This window comes from Arvicanthis niloticus, chromosome 23 (genome assembly GCF_011762505.2).
Source record: "Arvicanthis niloticus isolate mArvNil1 chromosome 23, mArvNil1.pat.X, whole genome shotgun sequence".
Classification (NCBI taxonomy): domain Eukaryota; kingdom Metazoa; phylum Chordata; class Mammalia; order Rodentia; family Muridae; genus Arvicanthis; species Arvicanthis niloticus.
In genome coordinates this window covers 31,853,594-31,861,604 of record NC_133430.1, presented here as the reverse complement: position 1 = coordinate 31,861,604, position 8,011 = coordinate 31,853,594, and positions in this window count along the sequence as shown.

The window sequence follows — 8,011 nt, the reverse complement described above, 5'->3', positions numbered from 1 at the left end:
GGTGTACTGCCTCGTCCTAATTCCAAAATCAATAGGCCAACCAATGAAACCTCTAAAACCTGAGCCTTTTCCTTTTCTGGGTTCATTATCTTGGGTTTCTTTCATTGTTTGGTTTGTTTGTTTATCTGTTTGTTTAAACAGTATGTTTCCATGTAGCCCTGACTGTCCTGGAACTCACTGTATAGACAAGACTGGCTTCGAACTCACAGAGATTCTTCTTCCTCCACCTCCCAAGTGCTAGAATTAAAGGTATATGTGCCACCATGCTCAGCTTCAAGTGTTTTGTTACAGTAATGGAAAACAAATTAACAGCAGGGGCTTTGCTTTCTTTTATACTGTATTACTGTCTTTTTGTGAGACAGGGTCTTGCCATGTAACCTAGGCTGGCACAGAACCCACTATCTTGGCTAAGCTGTCCTGGGCTTATGATACTCATACCTCAGCTTCTTGAATCCTGGCATTACAGACCTCAAACCTGGCTTTACCCCAGTTTTCTTGCCAACAATAATATTATTTTGGGGAGGAGAGATGGCTCAGCGGTTAGGAGAACTGGCTGCTCTTCTAGGGGTCCTGAGTTCAATTCCAAGCAACCACATGACAGTTTACAACTATCTAACTCCTGTCCCAGGGAAACAGATGTCCTCTGGATGTTCTGGATGGCCTCCACAGGCACTGCATGAACATGGTGCACATATACATAAAATAAAAATAAATAAATAAATAAATAAATAAAGCCTTGGCAGGAGAATATCTGAGTTTGAAGCTAGCCTGGTCTTCAGAGTAAGTTCCAGGCTACACAGAGAAACCTTATCTCAAAATAAATAGATAGATAGATAGATAGATAGATAGATAGAGCCTTTTTAAAAAAGATTTATTTATTTATTGTATGTATATGAGTACACTGTAGTTGTCTTCAGACACACCAGAAGAGGGTGTCAGATCACATTGCAGATGGTTGTGAGCCACCATGTGGTTGCTGGGAATTGAACTCAGGACCTTTGGAAGAGCAGTCAGTGCTCTTAACTACTGATCCATCTCTCCAGCCCCTAGATAGAACCTTTAAATTAAAAAAAAAAATTATGTCACAGATAGAAGATACTCAATAAATATTGTTGAAAGAACAAGTGCATGCCAGCTATGATAGCACACACCTATGATCCAGTGATCTCAGCACTGGGAGGCTGAGGCAGGAAAATCTTGAATTTGAGACAAGCCTGGGCTACATAATGTGACCCTGTCTAAAAAAAAAAAAAAAAAAAAAAAAAAAGAATACTTGACTAGTTTTGTTTTTTGTTTTGTTTTTTTGTTTTTTGAGACAGGGTTTCTCTGTGTAGTCCTGGCTGTCCTGGAACTCACTCTGTAGACCAGGCTGGCCTCGAACTCAGAAATCCGCCTGCCTCTGCCTCCCAAGTGCTGGGATTAAAGGTGTGCGCCACCACCGGTGACTAGTTTGTCTTATAACAGGCCAGAGAAGTAAAACAAAAATAAACCAAACCTCACCTTAAAAACTCCCATTCCTGGGCTGGAGAGAGAGGTGGCTTAGCTGTTAGAAGCACTGACTGCTCTTCCAGAAGTTCTGAGTTCAATTCCAAGCAACCACATGGTGGCTCACAACCATGTGTAATGGGCTTCCAATGCCTTCTTCTGGTGTGTCTGAAGACAGCGACAGTGTACTCACATATATGAAATAAATAAATACTTAAAAAAAAAAAAAAAAAACAACTCCCATTCCATCCTGACACCACCACAATATGGCCTGCTTTCTCCCATAGTTCCATGTGTTAGTCCACAAGACCCAATGGTAACATGTGTGGACAGGGTGTTTTTCCTTTTCTCTGAGGGGTAAAGGAAGGGCACAGGGGGTTGTGGGCAGCTGATGAGACTCTCCCATCAGTTACTGATAGCGTCTGGACAGTGGATGATGGTTGGTGATGACAGTCAATCTGGCAGGGCCTGGAATCACCTAGAAGACAGCCTCCAGGCACACCTGTGTGGTTATGGTGATTAAATTAGTCTCGGGCCCTACTTGTGAGAGATTCTCTTGATTGGAGAAAGTACTACTTTCTGGCTTGGCTCTTGGACTGCATAAAAAGGGGAAAGCTGCCCCATCTCGAGCATCTGTCCACCTCTGCTTCCCAGGTGTGGGTACAACTTGACTGTACCTCATTCTTCTGTCCCCAGCGCTTCCATGATGGGCTGTAGCCTTAAACTTTGAGTCAAAATAAACCCTTTTTGCCTTCGCTGCTTCTGTTAGGGTGATTTGTTGTTTGTTTGTTTATTTTTATTTTGTTTTTTTATGAGACAGGATTTCTCTGTGTAGCCCTGGCTATCCTGGAACTCACTCTGTAGACCAGACTGACCTCCAACTTACAGAGATCTGCCTGTCTCTGCCTCTCAAGAGCTGATATTAAAGACATATGCCACCACTTTGGACCATCAGGGTATTTTATTACAGCAACAAGAAAAAAAAAAACTCAGCTGGGGACTGACAACTTCCTTGGGACATTACCTGCTTTTTCCCTTGTGCACCCTTGGACCCTCAAGGAAAACTTTAAAGAGTGAATATTGCTGCCTGTGCCCTTGGAGAGAAAGGAAGGAAAGCTGGATCTAGTTTAAGATGCTCTTAGCAGCCCTAGGCCCTGGAGAACAGCAGTACTGCATGCCTTCCTAAATCCAATATTCCTACGTCTAGACTCCATCTTTAAGAAAACAAGCAGGGCCGGGCAGTGGTGGTGCAAGCCTTTAATCCCAGCACTTGGGAGACAGAGGCAGGCCGATTTCTGAGTTCGAGGCCAGCCTAGTCTACGGAGTGAGTTTCAGGACAGCAAGGGCTACACAGAGCAACCTTGTCTCGAAAAACCAAAGAGAGAGAGAGAGAGAGAGAGAGAGAGAGAGAGAGAGAGAGAGAGAGAGAGAGAGAGAGAGAAAACAAGCAGGAGCCCAGAGTAGTGGCACACATCTTTAATCCCAGCACTTGGGAGACAGAGGCAGGCAGATCTCTGAGTTCGAGGCGAGCCTGGTCTACAGAGTGAGTTCCAGGACAGCCAGGGCTACATAGAGAAGTCCTGTCTTGAAAAAAAAAAATTGTTAAACATCATTCAAAGTAGTTGGAAAGATTCATTGAGATGATGTGAAGAAATCCAGGAGGGCCGGAAAGATGGCTCCATGGTTAAAAACACTGAGCTGCACTTCCAGGGGACCTGGGTGCCTGCACTTCCCACATGGCAGCTCACAGCCATCTGTAACTCCAGTTCCAGAAGCTCCAACGCCCTCTTCTGGCCTCTGTGGGCACTGCATGCGCATGGTGCACAGACATAAAGATAGGCAAAACATACAAACACATTAAATCAAAATAAATAAATATTAAAACTATTTTTAAAAGAAGCCCAAAACTTAACAAGGGTTCATTAACGTAAATTAAGTGTGAGTCAAAAGCCCTCTTGAAGGGACTGAGGGTTGGTTCACACGACGAACATTTGGCTGACATGTACAAAATCTTGTATTTGACCATTGACATGGAGAAAAGAAAACTCCCTCTTCTGGCATCAGGCTCTTTACTGAACAAAGAGAGCAGAAAACCTAGCCCAGCATCAGAGGAGAGAAGGAAAGATTGCCACGTTGTGGGTGTGGCCCATCCTTTGGGTGTGACTCTCTGGGGAGAACTGTCCAGCACAAGGAAAGATGAAGTCACACGCCAGGAACCTCAAATACGTCAAAGCTGACTTACAGCGGTGTGGATGGTTCAAACCCAGCTCCTTCCCTTCCTGGCAGTTTCCAGACCCTCCCAAAAATGTGTTGCTGACAGAGTGCTGGGTAATGACTCAGGGACACAGAAGCTGACGACAGGCTCTGGCTTCAGCCAGGCTTAGGAAGCAGACAGGTATGGAGGCCACACCGACACAGAAAACTTCTTCCCCCACCCCCCACCCCAACCCCTAGCTCCCATCCTCCAAGTGTTGGTGTTTTATTTGCAGCAAGCAGGACAGACCTCCTGACTCTCAGCCGACTTCAGTGGATTGATAGCTGTGTAGGGGCTTGGCAGCTGTGAATGACATCAAGAAGGGCTGTAATGAATTGAGTCCCCAAAGCCAGGTACCGTGCTAACTGCTTTAAGACTTCCCACTCTGGGCAGGAGAGAGAGAGCTCTGCAGTTAACAGCACTTGCTGCTGTTCCGGAGGGGCCCACATTTTGTCCCCAGCACTCTCATAACAGCTCACAACTGTAACTCCAGTTCCAGGAGATCCAATACCCTTCTTCTAACTTCTTCAGGCACCAAGCCTATATGTGACGCACACACACATACATGCAGGCAAACACTCGTGTATGTATTTTTAATTTTAAAGACTACCATTCCCTCCAATCACGGGCTCGGGTTCTACGATGACAGAAGCTGGGTCTCCACCTCTGCCACATCCCCAGTCTCAAGCAGGGTCTTCCTACACGGTTTAGTCGCAGTGAATTCTCCTTGTGGCCTTATTTTGCAGGGTTTTTATGATAGGTTCCCGGCAGGCAGATATCTAATCTTGATGATCCTGAGGGGACTGGTTTTATGGTGATCCCTGTTTTGTGGCCGAGGAGACTAAAGGCATAGAATATGGATGGCTTCCCAAAGTTGGTCAGCAAATTCTAGAGCAGAGGTTGAAACACACGCAGGCAGCCTGACTCTAATGCATGCCGGTGACTTCTGTGTGGATTCTGGGTCAGGGGGTGCATTTAGCTCTGGGGTTGTCTGCTTGGCTGGCCTGTTTTGCTGTTGGATTGTTTGGTTTTGTTGAGGCAGATTCCCACCCGGACCTTGAAGTTGTGGCAATCCTCCTGCCTCAACCTCTCAAGCTCAGAGACTACAGCCTGCCACCACGCCTTGATATAACTCTGACTCTGTTTTACAGTCTAATCAGCTGAAGCTTCGAGAGAAGTTAAATGACTGGATCTAAGCAGAGCCAGGATTTGAACCCACTATGATCAGATTACATGTCTCTGAAAGGGCTTCACTTCTCCCAAGACATAGCCAAAGCTTTGGGGACAATCTTACTCTATAGATATCCTCAATAAAGATTTTATAGATGCAAGGGTTGGACCAGGGTCTCTTGTGGCACAGTCTGGCCTCATACTTGCTATGTAGCCAAAAAATGACCTTGAATTTATAATCTTTCTACCTCTGCCTCCTGAATTCTTGGATTCCAGACCTGCACCACCACACCCAGTTCCACAGATGTTTTGAGTCAGAGTCTTGCCCAAGCCTGGAAGCTGTGGTCCAGTAACCATCAAAGTAGGATGACCCTCCCACTCCCACCCTGTACTCTGAAATCAGCCAAGGTTTCCAATTCTCAGGGTATCTGGCTCTTAGCTAATGCTGGTCCATCCCTCCCTTCACCTGTAGCCTCTGGCAAAGGTGTTTCTCAGATAATCGGAGGCTACATCTGCTTGTAACCTCCTGAGACAGAGTGGTCACTGTCACCTCAGGGCTAGAAACTGGCAGCTTTGGAAATGGGGATTGGACAAGAGATTTTTCATTCTCATCTCCTGGCAAGCACCAACTTCGTCGCTCACTCTCCGTTCTTCATCACTCACATCCTTGCCCGTTGGCTGGCATCTGGCTCAGCGTGGCTGTCTCACGACAAGTCAGAGATGTGACAGATGCCATTAACATAACATTCCCATTCATCCTCCGCAGAAGGCTGGTGTGGAGGGGAGGAGGGGAGACTGAGAGAGGTATGGAGTCAAGAGACAATTCTCTCTCTCTCTCTCTCTCTCTCTCTCTCTCTCTCTCTCTCTCTCTCTCTCATTTTCTAGATAGGGTTTCTCTGTGTAGCCCTGGCTGTCCTGGAACTCACTCTGCAGACCAGGCTGACCTTGAACTCAGAAATCCACCTGCCTCTGCCTCCCAAGTGCTGGGATTAAAGGCGTGCACCACCACTGCCCAGCTGAGAGAATAAGTTCTAACTTTGAAATTTGGAGGCTAAATCTGGCCTTTGCAGCACACTCTCTAGCTAAAGTCTTGGGGATCCCAAGAAAGGAGGCAGAAATTCCTCTGGCAGGCCAGCACGCCACAACACAGACCTAGGAGCTGTGTTTACAATATGTCTACTTATGTAAGGGGTGCTAGTCAGAACCCAACTCCACAGAACCCAAGAGGAAAGATGTCTTAAAATTGCAGATCCTTGCTAAACTGACTTCCACACATGGTAGCCAGGTGCTTTGGGAGGTACCTGTGACCCCAGAACTTGGGAGATGGAGGACTAGGAGTTCAAGTCCAACCCTGGATACATCAAGGAACTGGAGACCATGAGGATACATGAGCCCCATCTCAAAAAGCCTCAAAACAACAACAATAAAGCCTTCCACAAAACCAAAATCCAAACCAAAACACATTCCCTAGCAGGGATGTAGTCGGGACCAGATACTGTACTAAGGGGCTGGGAAGGTGTTTATGCACAGCAGATATGACCACGTAACAGGCCGGAACACAGTGCCCTTGACTGCCATACATCTCCTAGATACCATCTGGCTAATTCTAGCCTTCTTGTACCACAGCAGAGTGAGGAGATGAAGGAGACCACACACCTCAAAGCAACACTGTCAGCAAGGCCTAGTCGTGGTGTGTTTTGTTTCTTTTGTGTGTGTGTGTGCGAATTCACATGTGCATTCTTCATGTATGTGCAGATGGACATGTGTGTGCGTTTATATGCATGCACATAGAAAACCGAGATCTCTCCCAGGGAGTCACTGAGTAGGCTGGACTGAAAGTTTGGTTTCTTTTCCTATTGTTGTGATAAATACTCTGACAAAAGCCACTTAATTCATTTTGTGTCAAGGTTCCAAAGTACAGTCCATCTCTGCAGAGAATTCTGGATGGCAGGAGCTTTAAACATCTGGTCTCACTGAATCCAAAATCAGGGAGCAGAGACTGATAGATGCATGTTGCTGCTTAGTGCCTTCCCCTTTTATTTTATTTATGTTTTATGTGTTTGTGTGTGTGTATATATATATATGTATATATGTGTGTGTACATATATGTGTGTATACACACATACATATATATGTGCATACACATTATATATACATACACATACATATACATCATATACATACACATATACATATACATCATATACATATACATCATATACATGCACATATACATATACACATACATATACATCATGTACATACACATATACATATACACATATATTCATATATATATATATATATATATATATATATATATATATATATATATCTCCTATATGTATGTCAGTACCCAAGGGACCCAGAAGAGGACTGGCAATCACAGTCAGGTTCTCTGGAAAGAGCAATAAATATTCTTTACTGCTCAGCCCAGCTTTCTTACTTATAGAGTCTAGGATCTCAGCCAGGACATGATATCACTCAAAGTGAGAGTGTCTCTCCACCTCAACTACTGCAATCAAGATCGTTTTCCAGGACTTGAAGAGATGACTGGGCAGTTAAGATCAGTCATTACTATTAGAGATAACCTGAGTTGAGTTCCCAACCCTCACCAGGCAGCTCATAACTGCCCACGACTCCAGCTCGAAGGGATCTGATGCAGTCTTCTGGCCTCCAGGGGCAGTTGCACTGGCGTATGACACACGCCTACACAGACACACATGAATGAAATCAAACACATGCACGCAAGTAAGAAATATTTTTAAAGGATGATCCTCCATAGACATGTTAGTGGTCTATCTCCCAGGTGACTCGAGATTCTGTTAAGTGGCAGTTGTCATAACTATCACAGCAGGCTGGCACCAGCAAGGCCCAGAGGCCTGCCTGCCTCTGGCCCTCCCAGCACTGAGTTTACAGCTATGGGCCGCCATGCCCAGCTTTTTCCCTGAGCGCCAGGGATTGAACTCAGTTCCTCCTGCTTGCACGGTGAGTGTTTTATCAACTAAGCCATAGCCTCAGCTCCTGTTTGATTTCATTTTGTTTTTTGAGAACAGGGTCTTAGGTTTTCCAGGCTGGCCTTGAACTCACTATGTACCTAAA